The sequence below is a fragment of the Grampus griseus genome (genome assembly GCF_964374135.1).
Source record: "Grampus griseus genome assembly, chromosome: 17".
NCBI lineage: Eukaryota > Metazoa > Chordata > Mammalia > Artiodactyla > Delphinidae > Grampus > Grampus griseus.
In genome coordinates this window covers 69,264,011-69,288,134 of record NC_139011.1, presented here as the reverse complement: position 1 = coordinate 69,288,134, position 24,124 = coordinate 69,264,011, and the positions used below count along the sequence as shown (strand labels likewise).

The following is a 24,124-nucleotide window of genomic DNA, read 5'->3' as shown; positions in this document are numbered from 1 at the left end:
GAATTAGTATTTATGTGGGTTATCAATATCTACTATATAAGAAATTAAAACTGAGAAATTAAAAAAAATTTTAAAGATAATCCCATTGCATATTAAACATATTTTTAATGAAAAATAAGTTTTTCCCAAAACTAAAAAAATCAGATTAGCATCATTTTACACATTTCACATCGTTTTAGTATCTGACTTGATAGGAGACAGCTGAACCCTTATAGCTGCTTCCTCATTCAAACTGTTGCAATATGTTGTTTTGATTGAAGTATGTGTAAAAATCAGGCATCACAAAAATATGTAGTGAGAAAAAGCAGGGATATTTTAGTAGCCTTTTCAGAAAAGTGTGGAGATTCTTCTTTGATACTATACGAAGAGTTGGCAAGTGGTAGTTTCTTCAAGATTAGCTGTAGTGTGGGCTCTGAATCCATATCAATACACTTGTACTCAGTTACATTAAAATCCAATGGGCATTGTATTCGTTTCCTAGGGCTGCTGTAACAAATTAACACAAACTGGGTGGCTTAAAACAACAGAAATTTAGTATCTCACAGTTTGCAGGCTAGAAGTCTGAAATCAAGGTATCAACAGGGCTATTCTCCCTCAAGGACTCTAGGGGACAGTCGTTCCTTACCTCTGGTGTTCGTCTGCCTCCGTCTTCACAGGACCTTCTCCTCTGTGTGTCTCAGTGTCTTCTCTTCTGTCTCTTTTAAGGACAGTTGCCATTGGATTTAGGGCTCACGTGGATGATCCAGATGATCTCATCTCATGATCCTTTTGGGGGCCACCATTCCACCCACTACAGTCCTCTTACATTTTGCATAGATCTTTGATGCATGCATGGTTTTGTAACTTCATGCATTAGTCATTTGGAAAATATGGTTTACTGATTGATTTATGAAGTTCTTCCAAATGTTGATACATTTCATTTTAACAATAGTTTTAAAATCATATTTGTTAGTATCACCAACCGAGTGCATCAGAAAAATCTTTCAGAGGAGAGAAGCAGTCAAGCTCATAGTAGCAGAAACAAATTTTCCAAAACTCTTAAGTTTTACTTGAGAGCTTGAATTTTTATCATTGCCAACAAATACATTGAGTTGTTTTCCTTGATGTGATAGGCTTACTTTGTTCATTTCCAAGAAGATGTCTGCCAAGTACCCAAGTTTGGCAAATATTATCGTTTGTCAGTTGTCCTTTTGAGTAAAAACGGTGTTCTATGTAAAAGCAGCTAGTTCAGCTTTTTGAACTCCAACAATCATGCAGGGACTGGCATTCCCTCCAGACCATCATTAGACTTTGGTGTACAGCAGAGTGCTTTATGCATACTTCCCATTTTGTCACAGAACTGTACTCAAAGGTTGGGATTTAATAAAATTAATAATTTTTACTGTGCTGTCAAGGACATCCTTAAATGAACTTGGCTTTTTTCTCTTTTTAAACTGCAAATGAGTGACAGTAGAGAATGCAGTGCATGCTAGTACGGCAGTGTGACTGCCTTGATTCATGCAGGGGCATCAGCAATTCTAGCTGCTATATTGCTTTTGCACCATCAGTGCAAATGTCAACACAGTGAAAAAGGCAAATAACATCTTAGTGTTTTATGAAAATAGCTTGAAAGGATCTTAGCACCTTCCAGGGGTCCCATAGACTATACTTTGAAAACTCCTGGTGTATACCATTCAGTTTAAAACTAAATCATCATGGACTGATTAAATTTTTAATGTATGGGTATTTCTTTTTCTTTTTTTTTTTTTTTTGCCGTACACGGGCCTCTCACTGTTGTGGCCTCTCTCATTGCGGAGCACAGGCTCCGGACGCGCAGGCTCAGCGGCCATGGCTCACGGGCCCAGCTGCACCGTGGCATGTGGGATCTTCCCGGACCAGGGCACGAACCCATGTCCCCTGCATCGGCAGGCGGACTCTCAACCACTGGGCCACCAGGGAACCCCTGTATGGGTATTTCCTACGTTATTGATAGGACTCTTTCCTTAGACATGAAATATATGCATGTATCTAAAACTTTTTAAAAAATAGTACAGGAAGGCTTATAATGAACAAGGAAGTCTCTCACCTCACCATTCCCCTGAAGCAAACACTGTTTTAAGGAAAAAACCCTTTTTATTATAGGAAAATTCAAACATATACAAAACTAGTCTGAATAGTATAATTAGCTTCTATAAACATGTTGCCCAGTTTCAACTATTATCTGCTTATGACTGAATCTTATTTCAGCTAATCGCTCCCTCGCCATCATATATGTAATTTTGAAGCAAATCTGAGACATCAAGTCATTTCATCCATAAACATTTCAGTGTTATCTCTAAAATATAAACTCTTTAAAAAACATAACACAATGACATCATCATACCTAAAAGAAAAAAATACAATGATTTCTTAATCAGATGTTTAAATTTCCCCAATTGCCTCATAATTTTTTCAGTTTGTTTAGTCCAATCATGATCTAAATAATATGCATACATTAGAATTGGTAGTTGATGTATCGTTTTAAGTCTTTTTTTTAATTAAAAAAAATTTTTATTGGGGTATAGTTGTTTTACAATGTTAAGTCTTTTAATCTATGTTTTTTGCCTTACTTTTTTCTTTCACAGTTTGTGTAATGAAGAAACAAGGTCCTTTGTCCTTTAGAATTTTCCACTAAATTTTATTGATTGCATCCCTGAAATAACGTTTATCATGTACCTCTGATCCCTGAATTGCCTATACAGTGGAAGTTAGAGCTAATAATTTGTGAGATTTGGGTTCAGAATTTTTGGCAAGAATACTTCATGAATGCTGGTGTGTTTTTCCATCAGGAGGTATAAAATGTCTGGCTGGTTCTTCTTTTATGAGGTGAGCCGCTATTGATGATCATTGCCTCGATGCATTAATTCATTAGGGGTTACTAAATGGTGGTATTTAAATTCTGTTCTTCTTTATTCATTAGCTGAAATTCTGTAAAGAAAAACTTCCCCTCATCAACTCTTTGGTTAACTTGGGGTACAGTTTATATTGGAAAGGCATGATACAGGCTTGATTTTTTTACCCTTTATTTACCAGTTTTCAAAAAAAATGATTTATTTCCTTAGCATCATTCAAATGTAATCCATGAGGTTTGTTTTGTATTTTTTAGTATCTCTGTAAACTCCTGGATTTAACATTCAGTGTGTTTCAGTTCATCATAGTCATTATTCTTTTTTAGGCCCTATTTTCCCATCTTTGGTTAACTCTTTGCGTTGGCCTCCGAAGCCTTTGATGTGACTCGAGTAATCATTGATATCATACCAGTGATTAAGGAAGTTAAGACATCCCAGTCTCATTTTGTACATTTCCTGCCCCAGCTCCACATCAACCAATTCTACAAGGAGCCCTAATTCACTTTAGCGGGAAGTATTTAGAGACCACTCTCCAGGTGCAGGTGGTGCTCACTTACTGGAATGGTCATTGATTTTAGGCCTTTTCTGTGCCAGAGCTGGGTAATATTGATACATATATATGTATATATTATATTAAAGGTAAAATACAAAATATAATGTTACTTCCAACTGAAATTCAGTACTGTAGGTTTTTTTGGTTTTTTTAAAAATACCATCTATACCTCTTTTATCCCACAACAAAATTCTTGGTTCTTAAAGACACGAAGATAATTACTCATTTTATTTATCCCACCAATATGATTACTTGAATAGAGTTTAAAGTTTTTGTTTGTTTGTTTCTTTTATCCTCAGGGTTTTTCCTACTAGAAATGTGCTTGGTTTTGAAGTCACTTGAAGTAATTCCTCTAATCAGCTTAGTTAGGTCTCTTTGGTTAATTTTGAGAAGGAGCCATTTTTAATCTTCTTTGCTTTTACTTGCTATTATATTTTCCTATATTTCTAAATAATGAACGTATACCTTTCTTGATTTTTGTCAACTTTGAACATTATCTTTGAACTACAATTACATATAATACATGAGACTTGAGCTCACTCAGCACGCCCTCCTCCCATCACTGTAGTAAGATCACCATTTTTAAGTACTCCATTGGTCACTCTATAACTTATATATATCTATATATATATATATATATTTTTTTCGGTACGCGGGCCTCTCACTGTTGTGGCCTCTCCCATTGCGGAGCACTGGCTCCGGACGCGCAGGCTCAGCGGCCATGGCTCACGCGGCCCAGCCGCTCTATGGTATGTGGGATCTTCCCAGACCGGGGCACAAACCCGTGTCCCCTGCATCGGCAGGCGGACTCTCAACAACTGCGCCACCAGGGAAGCCCCCTAACTTATATATTTAATAACATTTGTTTCTTGTTCTATCAACAATAGATGGTGGGATTAAAAGATTTTTAAATTTTATACACTTAATGTACTAGACATAGGGCCCAATGGAGAGCAGTGTGCATCTTAGGTAATCAGTACTTACTAAATTAAATTGAATTTTTATTATACTCTTTGCCAAATAAAATGTTAGTCTTCAGTTAATGCAGATATTAGCTAAATCAATAATTAGTAATTTATAAATCATTATATCAGACCAAGGAATTAGAATCAGGAATAGTCGTCTTTCTCTTCTTCCCTTTTTTCCTCATTGTCTGTAAATGACTTGGGATGTTGCATCACCTTTTTAATGTTTCTCTTACTCTATTATTAAAAGATATGTTATTGTGATGTAAATTTGGTATGAATAGAGAAAAATTACAAAGGAAGAGAGCTTGCAAGTGTTTTAATTAGGTAAAAGGTGAACTTACAATAAAATCTTAGAAGGTTGGGCTTCCCTGGTGGTGCAGTGGTTGAGAATGTGCCTGCCAATGCAGGGGACACGGGTTCGAGCCCTGGTCTGGGAAGATCCCACATGCCGCGGAGCAACTGGGCCCGCGAGCCACAGTTACTGAGCCTGCGCGTCTGGAGCCTGTGCTCCGCAACAAGAGAGGCCGCGATAGTGAGAGGCCCGCGCGCCGTGATGAAGAGTGGCCTCCGCTTGCCACAACTAGAGAAAGCCCTCGCACAGAAATGAAGACCCAACACAGCCATAAATAAATAAATTAATTAATTTAAAAAAAATCTTAGAAGGTAAATTCATATGAATGAAGCTGTTAGTGCTGAACCCTGGGATCCATACTGGAAAAAAACAAAAAAACTTTACCTATTTATGACATAGTCTATTGAATCATGAAAATAAGGTGGAAAATAATGTCCCCCCTTAGCGTACAAAGGAATGCATAAAAATGTCCTTGTAATCTCCGTGTCAATTAATGGAATGTGAATTAGGCAGCATTTTAAATGAAATATGGGTAATAAATCGTGGATTAAAAGTTGCTGACCATATCATATAAATCATTTCAGACAAATTTAAACCCAAAGGCCTATTCCAAATTCCAGTGTCAAATAAAATTACTCAGTACCTTATTAATAAGATGATTTTCTGCATACAAGATTAATAGAAAAGACTTTTGAGGCTTGAGAAAAATGATTAAATTGGATGTCAAATTCAAAGATTTTATTTCCTCTCTAAGATGAACAACCTCTAATTGTTGTATATCAAATTTTATTTTCTTTGGTCCACTGCTATATGAGACTTGAATATAATTACATCATAGGTTACTAATTCTCTTTTATAGTTAGGTCCGTTCACTATAACATTAATATGTATGTAAACCAACATGCATTTAAGCAAAAAGATATATAAGCACTGTTTCACATAAGAATTATATTGGAATTTGAGATACAGAAATTCACATTTTAAAAATTATATTATCAGAAGACTTTCTTTATGAAATTTTCAGGCTCCTTTATATTTCAGGTCTACAGTCCCATTGTTGTACTTATACTTTCATTGTGTTCCTTTATTATAGTTCATTCATTATTATATCTTTAATTGTGTGTTACATTGTATCCCTGCTTCAACTTTGTTTCTTAGTCATTATACTTTCAGTATAGTGAAATTAAGTTTATTTCTAAAAGTTATTAGTCATCTCAAAATTTCAAACACAAAGTCTGGGAAAACAGTGAAAGTTTCACATTAATCTGCTCTGTAATATTAGGAAATGTTTTCTTGGGCACTCATTGACCTTTCAAAGACATTTTATTAGGCACAGTAAAACTTATTGTAGAGAGGTGATAGAGCATAGTGGTTAAGAGCATAGATTCTGGAACCAAAGTACCTGGGTTCTAATCCCAAGCCTACCAATTACTAGCTAAGTGACCTTTGGACATGTTTTTTGACTTTGTAGGTGTTTCTTCACCTGTAAAATGGGGTGATAATTTTATATAGCTGATAGGCTTACTGTGAGGATCAGTATATATAAAGTGCTTGGAGAGTGTGGCACATATGTGCTATAGAACTGTTAGCTATTATTATTATGACTTGTACTGTTAACATTAGCAATTATTGTCAAGGATACAAGTAACTCTAGTTATATTAGTGTTCAGAAATATTTTTATAACCATTTCATCAGGAAATTGTAATATTACCCCATGTGATTTTCAAAGTGTTTTAGACATTCTAGAGTCAAATATATTCTCAGATACAAAATATAAAACACACCTCTAGTCCTATAGTGAAAGCCAAGAGGATTCATATGCAGAAATTCATTTTCTATCCATCTTTTTCCTTCAATAACTTTTTAGGTGTCTGCTCTGTGTAAGCGTATCCTAAGGAGCCTGGGAACAAGAGGATGAATCACATATGGATCTTGCTGGCAATTACTGGCTAATAGAGGATATATAGATATAAATAAATAAATACTCTGAGTTAGAAAACAAGAGGTGCAGATAAAATGCTCATAAAAACTTACAGGAAAGAGAGTATCCCCACAAAAAGAATGAGAAGATCTTTTTTTTTTTTTTAAGAATGAGAAAATCTTAAAGGAGCTTATAGTTGATTAATGCCTTGAAAGATCAGTTGGACTTACATATGCAGAGAAATGAAGTCTGTGTTGCATGTAAAGGAAAGGGCTCGTTTTGCTTGGAGCACTGGGTACATGAAGGGGAAGTAAGGTCATATGATGGTCAGAATATAGAGGATCCAGGAGGCTAGGCTGATAAGATCTTATTCAGTCATCATTGTTAAGGTGTTTTTTAAAAATTAAGGTGAAATTCATATAGCATAAAGTTAACCATTTTAAAGTGCACAATTCAGTGATATTTAGTATATTTATTGATACAGTGTTGTGCAACCGCTACTTCTGTCTAGTTTTAAACATAATTGTCATCCTCAGTCCTTAAAAAACTAAAAATAGAAATACCATATGACCCAGCAATCCCACTCCTGGACATACACCCAGAGAAAACCATAATTTGAAAAGATACATGCACTCCAATGTTCATTGCAGCACTATTTACAATAGCCAGGACATTGAAGCAAAGTAAATGTCCATCAAGAGAGGAATGGATAAAGAAGATGTGGTACATATATACAGTAGAATATTACTCAGCCATAAAAAAGGACGAAAAATGCCATTTGCAGCAACACGGATGGACCTAGAGATTGTCATACTGAGTGAAGTAAGTCAGACAGAGAAAGACATATGATATCACTTATATGTGTAATCTAAAAAGAAGGGTACAAATAAGCTTATTTACAAAACAGAAGTAGAGTCACGGATGTAGGAAACAAACTTATGGTTACCAGGGGATAAGGGGAGGGAGGGATAAATTAGGAGATTGGGATTGACATATACACACTACTATATATAAAATAGATAACTAATAAGAACCTGCTGTATAGCACAGGGAACTCTACTCAATACTCTGTAATGGCCCATACGGGAAAAGAATGTTAAAAAAAAAAAAAGAAGTGGATATATGCATATGTGTAACTGATTCACTTTGCTGTACAGCTGAAACTAACACAACATTGTAAATCAACTATACTCCAATAAAAATTAAAAAAAAAACATTATTGTCACCCCCAAATTAAACCCCATATCCATTGAACAGTTATTGCCCATTCTCTCATCCCCTCAGCCCCTAACAACTACCAATCTTCTTTCTCTTTCTTTGAATCTACCTATTCTGAATATTTCATGTAAGTGGATTCATTCAGGATGTAAACTCTCATGTCTAACTTCTTTGACTTAGCCCAGTGTTTTCGAGGTTCATCCACATTGTAGCACGCATCAGCACTTCATTCCTTTTTATGACTGAATAGTATTCCATCGAGTATTTGTATCACAATTTGTCTATGTTGATGGACATTTGGTTGTTTCCATCTTTTGGCTGTTGTGAATAATGCTGCTATTCACATACATGTATAAATATTTATTTGGGTACCTGTTTTCAGTTCTTTGGGGTATAATATCTAGGTGTGAAATTGCTGGGTCCTATGGTAATTCTTTGTTTAACTTTTTGAACAACTGCCAAATTGTTTTCCACAGCAGCTGCACCATTTTACTTTTCTACCAACAATGTATGAAGGTTCTAATTTCTCCACATCCTCACCAATACTTAGTTTCTACTTTTTTGATTATTGCTATCCTAGTGCGTTGAAGTGGTATCTCTTTGTGGTTTTGATTGCATTTCCCTAATGACTAATGATGTTGAACATGTTTTTATGTCCTTTTTGATCATTTATATATCTTCTTGGGAGAAATGTCTATTCAGGTCCTTTGCCCACTTTTTAATTGTGTTATTTATCTTTTTGTTGTTGAGTTGTACAAGTTCTTTACTCTGGATATTAGACTCTTACCAGACATATGATTTGCAGTTATATGCTCTCACTCTATAGGTTGTCATTTTAATTTCCTAATAATGACCTTTGATTCACAAAAATTTTTAATTTTGGTGAAGTCCAATTTATCTATTTTTTCTTTTATTGCTCCTGCTTTTGGTGTCATATCTAAGAATCCATTGCCAGATCCAAGGTTGTGAAAATTCATCCCTGTGTTTCCAAGTGTTTTATAGTTTTAACTCTTTTAGTTCATTGATCCATCTTCAGTTAATTTTTGTATATGTTGTGAAGTAGGAGTCCAGTTTCATTCTTTTGCGTGTGAATACCCAGTTGGCCAAGCACCATTTGAAGAGACTATCCTTTTCCCATTGAGTGATCTTGGCGCCCTCGTTGAAAATTAGTGGGCTATAGATGTATAGGTCTATTTATTAACTCAATTCTATCCCAGTGGTCTATAGATCTATCCTTATGCTAGAACCACACTGTTTTGATTATTATAGCTTTGTGATAAATTTTGAAATCAGGAAGTGTGAGACCTTGTTCTTACTCAATATTGTTTTGGCTATATAGGGCCCTTTGAAAATCTATATGAATTTGAGGATCGGTTTTTCCATTCCTGCAAAACAAGGCTTTTGGAGTTTTGATAGAGATTACATTACAATTATTAAAGATTTTTGAACAGAGAAAATGACGTGACTAGAATTCTCCTTAGACAGCATTTTACAACATGAATAGGAAAAGAACAAGAGAGGACACTAGGAGACCATTAGAAAATTAGCACAACAGGATGGCTTGGACCTAAACTGTGGGAGTGAAGAGGGACAAGTGCCAGAGAGATTGTGGAGTCAGACTTGAAACAAATCTCTTCATTCACTTAATGATTTGCACCCCATTATTATATGCTCTAGGCACTAAGGATGCTATAGTGAACAAATGGATATGTTATTTTGCTTTCATAGACCTTGCACTCTCATGGGGCAGGTACAGTGGAACAGTAAACAGTGAAATAAAGAGCAAACTGTGATCAATGCTGTATGAAGAAAATGAACAAGCTACTATGATAGAGATAACAGAGGAAGGCCTACTTTAGATAGGAGAGGGCTGTCTAAGGGACAGCTGTTTAATTAAGACCTGAATGATGAGGAGTTAGCCTATTCTAGCCTAAGAAAACAAAATTATCGGGAATTCCTTGGCAGTCCGGTGGTTAAGACTCGGTGCTTTCACAGCTGTGGTCCCGGGTTTGATCCCTGGTTGGGGAACTAAGATCCCACAAGCCACATGGTGTGGCCAAAACAAAGAAAAAAAATTATCAAAGGCTCTGAGAACCTAAATGGGAAAGGGAGGGAAGATCTAGGGAGAAGTCCAAGAAGAATCAAGGTTTTGAACTTGTGTGACTGCGTAAAAGGAGGTACTATTAATAGAATTAGGTACTAATTAGGAGGTAATATTAATAGAATATGCTTGAAGGGAAAACTATGAATTTATTTATTTTGGCGGGGAGATATTTAGCAGGTAGTTGGAAATTTGGAACTAGAGTTGGGAAAGAGGTCATGCTTCAGGTAAATGTATTGTGGCCAACTGTATGGAGATGAAAATTGAAGACATGAGCTTGGATAAGAAAGGCAGTTACAGTGAAAAGAGCTCAGGAATTAAAGTTGGAGACCTGGATTTAAGTCTTATTTTTGAGTGGTTGTGATACTTCAGGCAATTTCTCTTTCTAAGGTCACAAAGCTCTATTTCACTGTCTATTCTGTTGTAATTATCTATTTGTGTGTTCTAATGATCACATTGTCTTGATTACTATAGCTTTACTATGTCTTTATAATATCAGGCAGTTTAAGTCGCTCAGTGTTGTTCTTTCTAAATATCGTTTTGACTTAGTTTTACACCATTTTGGGTTATGAAAGCTTTCATAGGAAGACTCTACTTTTGGATAGCAGGGGAAACCTGTATTCCCAGTGTTCTTCATTCCTAATGCACATCTATACTTCCAGAAACCTGGAATCATTTTCCTTCTGTCTGATGGACTTGCTTTAACATTTCTTGTAGTGTGGGTCTGCTGGTTATGAATTCTTTGGCTTTTTTTTTTTATATGTCTGAAAAAAATCTTTGTATTTCCTTCAGGTTTGAAAGATGTTTTTGCTAGGTATAGAATTCTAGGCTTACAATTTTTTTGTTCAGTATTTCAAAGATGTTGCTCCACTATCTTTTCCTTGAACTATTCCTTACAAGAAATCTGCTGTCATTTTTACCTTTCCTCCTCCATACATAGTCTGCCTTTTTTCCTCTGGCTGCTGTTAAGATTTTTGCTTTATCACTGACAAGTTTTTAATAATTTCATTATGAAATGTCTTGGGGGCTTCCCTGGTGGCGCAGTGGTTGAGAGTCCGCCTGCCGATGCGGGGGACACGGGTTCGTGCCCCAGTCCGGGAGGGTCCTGCGTGCCGCGGAGCGGCTGGGCCCATGGGCCGTGGCCGCTGGGCCTGCGCGTCCGGAGCCTGTGCTCCGCAATGGGAGAGGCCACAGCGGTGAGAGGCCCGTGTACCGCAAAAAAAAAAAAAAAAAAAAAAATTAAAAATGAAATGTCTTGGTATAGTTTTCTTCATGTTCCTAGTGTTTGGGTTAATTCAGCTTGTCAGATCTGTGGGTTTATAATTTTCATCAAATTTTGAAAAATACCAGTCATATTTCTTCACACGTCTTTTCTGATCTCCTTCCCCAACCCTCCTTCAGGGACTCTAATTACAATTATATTTGGCTGCTTGAACTTGTCCCATGGCTCATTGATTCTCTTTTCTTTTTTTCTGTATAGTTCATTTTGGAAAGTTTCTGTTGTGTGTCTTCAAGCTCACCAATCCTTTCCTTTTCAATGTCTACTCTTCTGTTAATCCCACCCAATGTATTATTCACCTCAGAGATTGTTTTCATCTGTAGAAGTTGGATTTAGAAATTTTTTACCTTCCTTGTCTCTACGTAATTTTTTAAGTATATTACCATTGTAATAACTGTTTTAATGTCCTTGTCTGCTAGTTCTAACATCTGTGTCAGTTGTTGGTTAGTTTCAGTGATTGGTTTTTCTCATTATGGGTCATATTTTCCCGCCTCTTGCTGTGCCTTGTAATATTTGATTGAATGGCAGATATTGTGAATTTTATCTTGTTGGGTGCTGAATATTTTTGTATTCCTGTAAAGATGTTTGAATTTTAACTTCAGATGCAGTTAAATTGCTTTAAAATAGTTTGATCCTTTCAGATCTTTTATTTTTTTGGTGGCATCCAAGCTGCATTTAGTCTAGGGCTAATTACTCTCCGGTACTAAGGCAAGACCTTTCTGAGTACTCTCCTCATTGAATTGGGAGGTTTTCTAGTCAGCCTGGTGTGAACAGCCACTATTCCTGTCCCTCTGCGAGTGCCCAGTACTGTGCCTTCTCATGCTTTCAATGGTTTGTTCTTTCCTCAGCCTTGGGTAGTTTCCTCACATGCATGCACTGATCAACTCTGTTGAATTCTTGAGGAGGAGGACCCTTTGCAGATCTCTGGGATCCTCTGTTGTTATGTCTCCCATACTTTGTCCTGTGAACTCCAACCATCTTGTTCTCCCTGAACTCACAGCTCCGTCTCCTCAGCTCAGGGAATCTGCTGGGCTCTCCTGCGATTCCCCTTTACTATGTCATGGCCTGTAATGTCTCTGAAGGTAGTAAGCTGGGGTAAACCTTCTTCGTTTCCCATCCCTGAGGGATCACTCTCCTTTACTGCCTGACATCTAATATCTTAAAAAGTGTTGTTTTATTTATTTTGTCTGGCTCTTTTTTGTTGTTGTTGGTTTAGGTGGGAGGGCAAATATGGTTCTTGTTACTCCATCTTGGCTGGATTCAGAAGTTCCCTCAAGGCTCTATTCTTAATAGTCACCTCACACTTTGAGGAGAGGAAAAGTTCCAAGAGTCTTTAACCAAAAGCCTCTGGTATAACCACTCTGTAAAATGAAGTGTGACTATTGTTTAGTCTGCCTATTTAATACTTCTTAAATCTCCAGAATATTAGAAAGGTTTGCTGTGACTACTGATTTATAGATTGTTTGGGCCAGACCTCAGAGCTCTGGGGCTTCCTTTAAACATGCCAGTGACATTTTCAAAACACAAGGAGCCATTGATAGATTGCAAATCAGTTTTCACTCTTACTTGGTAGTCATTCTGCAAACTTGGTTCTGCTTCTACTTGTGTCATTTCGGCAAGGTTGCAGTTAAGGAAATTTTACTTTCTAAAGATCTTAATAGTATGTAGGGCCCCCTAACACAGGCAATTTACTGTGAATCGAGGGTTTATTTCTGGAACACTAAAAACCTTTCTAGTCCAACTCCAAGAAGTACTGAGTGATTCTTGTTTATCTTATTCTTGAAAGTTTATTTGGAATTAGAAGGGGAAACTCCAACAATTTTATTTGCATGAAAAAGAGAAGACCAGTATTTTAATTACAGCAAGGGAGAGAGGGGACTTAAGGAAAACGGAAAATAACCATAGTCAGATGAATATATTTTTAAGCACTTACTATGGGTTTATCAACTGTTTGGGCAATGGGGTGACAAAGAATGGGTAGGTTACTTTTTATTTTTATGTTCCTCCATGAATCTCAAAGATGTAGTCTTCAAAACAAGTCTTATTTAATGATAACTTATTTTCCTGTTTTTTGAATCAGTCACATATAATAATATGTGACTATAATTTTTTTTTCCATCAAAGCTTTTGTTCGCTTGAAGTAATTGGTGTTACTTCAGTAAAATTTCAGACAAAAACAGAGAATCTTGCTGTTGTGGTAACCTGGATAGCCTAATTGCTGATGAACGTATAATTTCTTTTAGGGTTTTTGAGATATTGAAAATAGCTTTTTCTTCCTGGATTGGCTGGAACCTGAGCACATCCAGTGAGTAGCTTATGGTTTAGTTTTGAAGATAAATATGATAAATAAGAGAGAAAACAAAACAAGGTAGTTCTTGCTAAGTGCCAAGTGGAGCAGTACAGATTCTAAGCATTATAGCAGTTTTATTGCATAGAGAGGTCCCTGAGCTGAGCTATCATAGTCCCAACAGGTAGCTAGGACTGAGGAGAGGTATTCTGAGTGGAGAAGCAGTGGCTGTAAGTTTGCAGCGGCAGCGGCAGGAGTGTTGGCTGTACATTGTGGATACTGTACAGTGAGGAGACAGTCTGTCAGACAAATGTGTACACAGAGAGTGGTTGGAGATTAGGTAGAAAAAGTAGGTAGGGGTCAGATGCAAGATTCTGAGTTCTTTGAATTTGTACTTTGCACAGAGATGACAGTGAAAATGAGAAGGGTCATTGAAGAGACCCTGTAATGGAGAAAACCAAAGACCTAGTGACTAAATGTGAGGATTGAGTGGGAAGAAGAGCCTGAAGTTTTGAGCTAGGAGTAGAGTGTTATTATTATCACAAATAGAAAAGTCAGAGAGGAGAGCTTGAATGAAATGATACCAGAGATCCCTGAGGCTTTTTCTGAAAATTCCCGATTTCTCTGTGTGGCTCCCGACTGGACAGCGCTTTTCCTGTGGTCCTCCTCCTTTAATTGTTGAACCTGGCAGGATGACGTGGAGTGAGGAAGGGCATTTAGAGATCATGAAGGCACCTGGCCTAATCTCTTCATTTTACAGATAAGGAAATCGAGGACTTCCTTATTGTGACTTTCTTTCAGGCCACACAGCTAGGCTGGCCTCTTGGCATTATTTTCTGAAATTCTTCTAGCAAAGGTTACTGTGTATCAATCCTGCTTGCTGGCAAAGTGAGTCTTGTGTTTTCCCCACCATAATTCAATTAGTTATTGACTTGATTCCTCAAATCGTTTTTCACCTTCCCAAATCAAATAAATTAATAGTTACGATAATTCCTTTCCAGTAGTCTGATTTTTTTCTCTATCCATACACGCCGTCGCAAACCTTGCAGTCGTACCCTATGGGCATTAATGACAAACTCAGGTCTGCTCTCTTGAAAAGTTGTCTGAGGGGAGCTGTTTGAAGGGAGAGGGAATGATTAACGTTTATTTAAGTCTGGAGTGAGGATTCTTACTGGGAGTCCTTTCCACAATTTTTAAAACAAAGAGGCTGTGTGGTGGAGATCAGTAAAGGAATTACTTCCTTTCTTTGCCCCTCTAAACCCCATTCCCTGTGACTTCTCACGCATGGAACCCAGAATCCGTGTGTGACTCCTGCCCTGCCCGAAGACAATGAGATTAGTCAGTGCCCTAAGTGAACGCCGTTATTTTAAGATGTCTCACCCAGTCCTACACCTTAGCTGGAACCCGGGAAGAGTGGCTTCTCTTCCCCTTCCCAAGACTTTCTTCCTCTTACCCCAACGGCTGTCTCTCTCCTTTTATCCCTTCCCTCTGCTTGCATCCAGCCCTTCCTCCCTCGGGGTCACACATCTGCAGGCCGTTCCCAGCGGCACCCTTGCCTGCAGCTTCTGTCGGAAGCACAGACGCCGGAGCGAGCCGGGGGCGGAGCTGAGTGAGCAAAAGCCCTGCCTCCACGCTTTGGGCGGGGCCAGCGGCCCAGACAGCGCCGTTGATTGGTGGGGGCGGGCCCTGCCGCGGGGGTCGGGGCCCGGAGGTCTGGCCCGGGTAGGGAGCGCGGCGCGGCTGGGGGCGCGAGGCGCGGCGTGGAACCCGGTGGAGTGTGGCGTAGCTGTGGCGGAGCTTCCCGCTCGCCACACGCCGGGCGTGGGTCCCCGAAGGTAAGTGTGGGCAGGGGGCCCTGCGCCGCGTGGGCCAGGTGGAGGCACCCCGCGGACGCGCGCCTGAGGCAGGTGTGGTTTGGCCGGACGGGCCCCGGTGCCACTTCCGCGCGGAGTAGGAGCGCAGGGCGCTGGCTGGCGGCCGCGTGGCGTGAGTACCCTGAGTGAGGGAGTCCGGGTCGGGCTCTAGTTTTGCAGCACTTGTTCACCTCATTAGTTCCGGGAAGCACCCCCCCTCCACGCACCACACAAATCTCGAGAGACCTCAGGTACTCCAGAGACTTTGTATTCTTTAAAATACATTTCTGGTTTGTGGTTCAGGACTGGAGGAGAAACTCGGTAGTGAACTTACGATGCGGCTTTATTTTGACTTCGTGTTATTATTCAGATTGCAGGAAGAGTGCGACTGGTAATGGGACTGTTATTTAAACAAGGACATCAGGGTTTACACAGGCAGTGGATTGTAGAGATTAAGCGAGCAGGCTTTGAATCTCCTTATTAATTGTGAAAACTTGGGCCATTTGCTTAACTTCTCTATGACTTTGCTTCTGCATATGAAAAATGAGAATAAGAAGAGATGCAGCCTTATAGGATTTTTATGAGGATTAAATGAGTTACTACTTAGTGTCTGCCTCATAGTCCACAATAACTTTGGCTGTTTTCTTTATTATGCAGTCAGATGGGCATTAATCTTCAAAGCTGCAGAAAGAAAAACCTTCTGCAGAGCTGTTGCTTGGGGATTCCTTTGGAACAGTATTCAAAGACTGAGTCCCACTGGAAAAGGTCTCATTACTCTTCTGTTGTACTAGAGACGTGATCCACCTACCTTGCTCCAAATCAAAGCCACTCTCAAATGATACAGAAACCTCAGTCTTGAAGATTGTTCTGAAAGAGGCATGAAGAAAGGCGGCACTTTTCCAGTGAGTGTAGCCTCATTTTAAGCACCAAGCTCTGGTGCTTAAAAAGAAGTTCATATCACTTTATACAGAACTTATAAGTTGTACTATTTTGGGTGGGTGCTTATTTGTAATATTATTGCAAAATGAGGTAAACCAGAGTACCCAAATACATAAACTAAATAAACATCGTAAGAATCGTAACCTGTCACATGGAAACTCAGAATTGAAAGGAATCTGAAAAATCAGATGGGCTGCCCTTTATAAATAAGGATGAGGCCCAAAAACCCAAAACCAATAAATGACAGGGCTTAGACCAGAATTCAGCTCTGCTGAGCAACAAATTATAAAAGCAAAGGATGATATTACTTCTTGTGTTGATAATAGTACTAGTTTTATTTTTGACAGTTTTATGGTGCTGTGAATAATTTTTCTCTCAGCAACATCCTGCTTGGTAGCTTAACTGCATGATTCATAATCATTCTTCAGCACCTTTGATTTAAATCACAAGTCTGAAAGTTGCTACATCAATGATTGCTTTGAGAACAAGAGGATTGTCTTCTTAAGCTTTGTACAAACATGTTCTAACAGTGCTTTGGTTTTGTTGTTTTATGCAGTCCTTTTCTCTCATGTAGGGAATGTGAACAGCCAGTATAAACAAATTGACCTTCTAGGCAGTTTGTTATCATTGTGTTATTAGTGAAGTTTTCTTGATTGGGTAAGATAGGCATGGAATGCTAGCCCAAGGAAATAGGACTGGGTCCCCTCCTGTAAGAGATATGTTGCAGTTGCTGCTAACTTCAAAAGCATCATGGAGTGAAATCATTTGGAGATATTTGACTGTTAGTTGCTGACTCTTTCCTGGCCCCTTGTAGAGGCCACTCCCTCACCTGTAGGTGTTTGTTCAGATGTTACTATCTCAGTCAGAGCCTCCTATTTAAAATGCCATACAACCTTACTCTTCCTGTAATATGTATTTGTCTATTTATCTATTTGTCTATTATCTCTTGTCTGCCACTAGATGGTAAGTTCCACGGGGGCAGGGTGCTTGCCTGTTGTGTTCACTGCTGTACTCTAAGCGCCTGGAAACAATGACTGGCACCAGAGAGTGTCACATGCAGACATTTCCAACTAGGGCTAGTAAGTACTTAAGCCAATTCACAATTCATTTTGCCCTGCTCCACCCTCTCCCCATTTCTGGTTATTTCTCCTGTTACCCAGGAATAAAACCTTGAGGCAACTTAAGTCCTCTTTCTACTTGGCACTCCATGTGCAAATAGCTACTGACTTCTCCAGTTTTTTGCAAACCTGCCATTCCAGTAGTTACCAAGTTCCCATTTCTTCAGGCGCTCCTCCATTTCATTTCCTTCTCTACACCTACAGCTCTACCAGCTCCCTTTTCGTTTGCCTTCACATTCTTATCTGCAGAATGAAATCCAGAGTGAGAAATCTGGCATTTCAGTTCTCTGCAACATGATCTCAAATCCACTTTTCCAGTCTCTATCTCCTGTATATAAGAAAAGTGATTTCCAACTTATGCTTGTAAATGTGAAAGTAAAATAAGGCTTTAATGGTAATACCCTGTAAAATCCCAAGGTTGCTTCATGACAGTTTCTCTCTCTCTTTTTATTAATGAGTCCGTCTTTTCCCCCAAGTAGGCAGGAATTCAGACAAATAAGACTAATGACTGTTAACCTGTTTGTACCGAGAACTTATGCTGCTCTTTCTGTTTTTGAGTGTCCAGGCTTCAAAACCTCCCTTACATGTTACCACTACCCCAAATACCTAGATAGGTTCAGTTGGATGTGGTATTGCTTTCCTCTGAATTCTAGTGACTTTTCATGCCTTTTTAAGAATTTATCACACTCTACCTTGAATTGTAATTCTTTGGGCATTTGTCTTTTCTTTTTTGCTACATATAAGCTCCTGGAGGACAGAAAGCATGCACACACAAATTCCAGTTACTTTTTTGAGGAAAAATAAGATATGCACCCACTTATTTGTTTTTTAAATAAAAGTGAACTTAAAGTTCTCCTTAATGGGTCTTTAAGTCATTAAATATTGAGCCTCAACCATCATTTCTACAATATGGACACTTCAGGAAGAAGGCAGGTGAAATTCAGTCCTAAAAAGATTCCAATGAAGTTACTGAGGTCTGGATTTTAGAAGGGAGTAAGTACAGGGAGAGCAACAAACCCAACATCCACGAAGGTGGACAGGCACAAGTTTAAAAAATATACACAGGGCTTCCCTGGTGGCACAGTGGTTAAGAATCCACCTGCCAATGCAGGGGACACGGGTTCAAGCCCTGGTCCGGGAAGATCCCACATGCCGTGGAGCAACTAAGCCTGTGGGCCACAACTACTGAGCCTGTGCTCTCTAGAGCCTGAAAACCACAACTGCTGAAGCCCGCGCACCGCAACAAAGAGTAGCGCCAGCTCGCCGCAACTGGAGAAAGCCCGGGCGCAGCAACAAAGACCCAACGCAGCCAAAAAATTAATTAATTAATTTTTAAAAATACATAAACTCACTCAGAAAACCATTAGGACAAGACAGACTTCATGGAGCCATCTGCAGCTTTGGATTTTCTTGTGAGGAATTATTCCTAAGCTTTATTTTGTTTTTGCATCTCTAGGCACGAATAATACTGTCTCCCTTTGTTTTCTGAGCTGGTAAGACTGAACATTCTCTTCCTTTTTCTGATCTGTGGAGAATAGTTTACCTTCTTTCCCTTCATTGTTTAATAAAATGTTCGTATTTCTTTCGTCATTTATTTTCTGGATATATGGAGAAGATATATGCCAGAAGCTTTTAACTCTTCAGAGAAAGGTGATAGATATAAGATACTTGAATTTGTCTCTTGTTGAAGCTTTCAGTTTTATTAAGTCTTCTATCAGCATTTGGTTTACTATGTTTTGCTTCATTTCATTATAAACATACGCTTGCACATATTCCAGTTGAGTGAATGCTTTTATTTTACTTGTGATTTTTTTCTAATAAATTAAAACTTGTTTCAGGAACTTGTGTAGACACTTCTGCAATTTAATTCTCTTTTCTTTTCTCTTGCCTCCCAAACCTCAACTGGGGTTTTCCCATTCTAGGGCACCCATTAGCCCAATTTATTTTCTTACAAGTATCATCTAAATTTATTTTACCATTCCTGGAATGAATCTGCAGTTTCTGTTGACAGGAAAGAGTTGGTAGGGAAAAAATATATGTATATAAATCCTAATTTTTGTGGATTTTTAAAAATAATTTTTATTGGTGTATAGTTAATGTACAATGTTGTGTTAGTTTCAGGTGTACAGCAAAGTGAATCAGTTATACATATACATATATCCACTCTTATAGATTATTTTCCCATATAGGTCATTACAGAGTAATGAGTAGAGTTCCCTGTAGGTACTTATTAGTTATCTATTTTATATATAGTACTGTGTATATATCAATCTCAGTCTCTCAGTTTATCCCCCCCTCTTTGCCTGCTGGTAGCCATAGGCTTGTTTTCTACATCTGTGACTCTATTTCTGTTTTATATATAAGTTCATTTGTACGATTTTTAGATTCCACATGTAAGCAATGTCATATATTTGTCTGTGTCTGACTTACTTCACTCAGTATAACAATCTGTAGGTCCATCCATGTTGCTACAAATGGCATTATTTCATTCTTTTTTTATGGCTGAGTAATATTCCATTGTATAAATGTACCACATCTTCTTTATCCACTCCTCTCTTGATGGACATTTAGGTTGCTTCCATGTCTTGGCTATTGTAAATAGTGCTGCAGTGAATATTGGGGTGCATGTATCTTTTCGAATTACGGTTTTCTCCGGATATATGCCCAGGAGTGGGATTGCTGGATCATATGATAGTTCTGCATTTAGTTTTTTAAGGAACCTCCATACTGTTCTCCATAATGGTTGTACCAATTTACATTCCCACCAACGGTGTAGGAGGGTTCCCTTTTCTCCACACCCTCACCAGCATTTATCGTTTGTAGATGTTTTGATGATGGCCATTCTGACCGGTGTAATGTGATACCTCATTGTAGCTTTGATTTGCATTTCTTTAATAATTAGTGATGTTGAACATCCTTTCATGTGCTTTTTGGCCATTTGTATGTCTTCTTTGGAGGGATGTCTATTTAGATCTTCCGCCCATATTTGATTGGGTTAAGTCCTAATTTTTGAAATGTTAAAACTTTAAGGTAAAATTCTGCATATTATCTTTACTGACAACAGCTAACGTAGGTCAGGATTTAAAGCTAACATACTACAGCTTATACTTAAAGTGTATGATAATTTGAATTTGTAATTGGTTGTAAATTTTGTCCTTTGGGAAATTTCTTCTAATGTGCTAACCAGTGAAGTTTTACTGTCAGAAGCAGAATCTTGAAAGCAAATATTTGCTTTGAAGTAAAGTATCCATATCACCCTGTTATACACCTGTGTTTACCCTGAGTTTTCCTTGTTTATAAAACGCCTTCGTTAAGGGTGTTATCAGATAGGATCATTCATGTAAATAATGAAAGTTGGGGCATAGACTAATTACATATCTGTAGTACATGGTAAGCACTGTGTAAGTATCTGTTAAATAAATCAATCTGTATTTTTAGGGAGAATTTTATTAAGATATTTTAGCATATTAGTATGTATAGTAATGAATTGATCTAGTAAAGGGGGAGAAATTGGTGATTCTGGAAAGAGCTTAAGCAAAGGTGTGAAATTATCAGATTTACAGTGATTTTAAAAAATCACTCTGTCTGCTGTGGGAAGAATGGATTGGAAGGGGGTTAGAACAGAGCAGAGATCCCAGGTTGGAGGTGCTCCCAAGAGACTGTGAGATGTGATGGTGATTGTTTTTTTTGTGGGGTTTTTTTTTTAGTTAGGTTTTTGTTTTTTGGGTTTTTTGATACCTCCTCAATCTGAATTCTCCCAACCTCCCCAGTCAGAAGCAGCTTTACCCTAGGCTTCCTGTGGCCTGCAGTATTTTGCCACTGGTGGTTCCATGTGAATCCCCCCTTCACTTTTCTTTTGCCTCGTGTAGTCAACCATCCCCCCATCTCTCTGCCAGTGATCACAGTCCCCCAGGGAGTCATCCTTGGAAGTGTTCTATGTGGTAGTGTGCCTCTCAGTGGGAAAGCTTGGGAAGCTGGAAGTAGGGCAGGTGTTCTGGTGATGGGGAACCCAAGATGGTGGCCTTGGGAGGCCAAGGAGAGTAGAGCAGAGCATTGCTGCTGCAGTTACACCCTTGCCCTGTTGTTCTGGAACCAGCAGAGGGGCATGTTAGTTGCGGTAAGTTTCAGGCCTTCCTGTTTCTCCTGGCAGTTTAGATTTTAGTATTGGAGAACAACGGACTGTCAGCAGTTACTTCCACCTCCTCACTCAGTCCCTTCCTCAGATGTCTTTAATAAAATGCAGCCAGTTTCAGAAAACCAACAGACTCACATAACTTTTGTCCCGATTCTGGAACAGTCCTATCAAATTGTTGGGTGCAGATTATTCTGTATTGTGCCTCCTCATTGGATATTTTGCACAGATTTTATTTCTGATTCTTATATCACTTTTCTTTATCGAGAATTAGGATAAATAAAAGATGTCTCAAGTAAGAGATACAATAAACCTACGAAAAACTAGGACTGCTTTGTGAATACAGAATGAGAGAGAAATCAAAGAGGGGGTGGGGTGGGAATTAGAGAAAGGATATAGGAGTAAGGAAGGAAAACAGGAAAAGTTGTAACGGATTCATCATGTGATATGTGTGGGAAGGTTACTATGTATCTTCCATTGGCAGATCCTGTTAGAATTTTCACCTCTTCTGCAATGAACTTAATTTACAGATGTGACAAAGATGTGCTTTGTTTCTCTTGAAACATTTCAGATATATTTGGAGCTGGTATTCTGTGAAGGGGAAATAAACAGATACAGATTATATACTGTTACAGTAAACTTTCAATAAAGTAACCAGTTAGCTTGGGGTAAGAGTGTCCTGGGAAGGTGCTTTTAATATAGTTTAAAATGAAACCTATCTGCTTGACCTGTACCCTCCTAGGTAATAATTCCTGCCCTCATCCCACCCCCAATTCTTTTTCTTATTCTCTGGGTCAGTCCCCATCTCCCATTTCTCATACCAGTCCCCATGCCATGCCCAAAGCCTGTGCACAGATTTTCTTTTGTCTCTTCCTCGACTGTCTCTGTCGGCTCCCTCCTTTGGATCCTTGTTTCCAAACACACAGCATCCAGTGCTGTCCCCCTGGATGAAGAAAATCTGTAGCTCTTCTAGGCCTGCGCCTTCCTTTTGGAACAAGATTGTTCTTAATTTCCCTTTGTGCTTTGGTATGAATCACTGACCCTTCTCTGCCATATTAGTTGAGTGGATACTGATAATTATAAAAGTATCTACCTTGTAATTTGGGTAGAGTCCACTAGTCAGTACCAAACAGTCTTCATGATTGTGAAGGAAATGGAGTTAAGAATGTCTCTGCTTATATTTTAGAGGGAAAAGCAGAAGAATCTTTTGACTTTCTTATGAACATTTTTTTTTTTTTGGCTGTCTGAAACAAAGATGGACAAAATCCAGGACAATAATTGCATACAAGGGACAAGAAGATGGGCATGGTAATGAAGGGGAAAATTCTTTAAAAAAAAAGAAATCCTTAACTAATATCCATCTATTTTAATCAATATTTATCAAAAAAATTTTAATATAACATGAATTTGGACAGTTTTCTATCATGAAATTTCATCTTTTTTTTCATATTTCTACTTTTTACAGGCCCCAAATTAAAAATATAAATCTATTAATGCTTTAAAAAGTCCTGTGGTAGCATCCCTTTTTGTATTGTCTTTATTTCATAATTTAGCCCTTGATCGTCCTTGTGATGGGACCCCCCACCCCACCCCAGCGTGCTCTGTACTAAGCTGTTGGTTAGATGTTGATGGGTGATGTCTTCAGCAGCACTCCTGACACTCTGTGCTGCACTGACCCCTCCTGGTGGCCGAGTTGAAAGCTGCTTTTCCTATGCGTGTCTCTTTCTATAACCCAGTTGCTAATGGACACTTGGTGCTCCCTTCCCATCAGTTTGTTTCTCCAGAGGTGATTTAGAAGAATGGGGTGTATGCAGCAGTACCATAGGAAATTGAGAGGCAGCATGTTCACACTGGGCTCTTGGGTCAGAGCCATGTTCACTTCACAGTGCTGCCACCCAAAGCTGTGTGAGGATGTGGAGCTGATAGCCTAGGTTTCTTCATCTGTAAAATGGGAATAATGACACTTCTGTGAGGAGTAAGTGATGTGTTACATAAAACGATGCCTGGTGTTAGTACTCAGTAAATGTTAGTTTCTCAGCCTCAGCAGTACTGACGTTTTGAGCCAGGTCATTTTCTGTTGTAGGGATTGTCCTGTGCATTGTAGGATGCTTAGCATGATCCTTGACATGTAGCTACTAGCAGCCGCCCAAGCTGTGACAACCAAAAATGTCTCTGGACATTGCCAAATGTTCCCCTGTTGAGAACCACTATAAATACAATATTTACTAGCTGTTACATTATCTTTGCCAAGCACTCTCACTCCTAAGATCCAGCTGGCTTCTGAAAGTTCTATCCTCATCTGACCCACTTCTTTTTGTTATGTTGGGCTTGTCTGAGTTATTTCATTAGCTGGATGTTAAGGTTAGCTCTTCCTTTCTGGGTTAGTATCTGAACTACGTCTCCTTAGAGCCATGTGATCTACCCCTAGGCAAGCCAGCTGCTCCTGGGAACCAATGTACAAGATTATCTTGTGACTCTCCAGCAGAGTGAAGGCAGATTCTTTTCTGGTTCCTCTTTGAAAAGCCCTGCATACCT

The 24,124-nt window shown here is 38.7% G+C and overlaps 1 protein-coding gene across 2 annotated transcripts in view; it reads left to right on the top strand.

The window, feature by feature from the left end:
* LOC309835394 (serine/threonine-protein kinase Sgk3) overlaps positions 1 to 24,124 on the top strand; it is a 110,825-nt gene that overhangs the window by 31,312 nt on the left and 55,389 nt on the right. The window contains exon 1 of one of the 2 annotated variants that reach the window (XM_082674839.1): positions 15,313 to 15,382. The exons of the other annotated variant lie outside the window; for it this stretch is intronic. The gene's annotated coding sequence lies outside the window, so the exon portion shown is untranslated. Of the gene's footprint in view, positions 1 to 15,312; positions 15,383 to 24,124 lie in introns of those variants that run through there. 2 annotated transcript variants of the gene reach the window in all.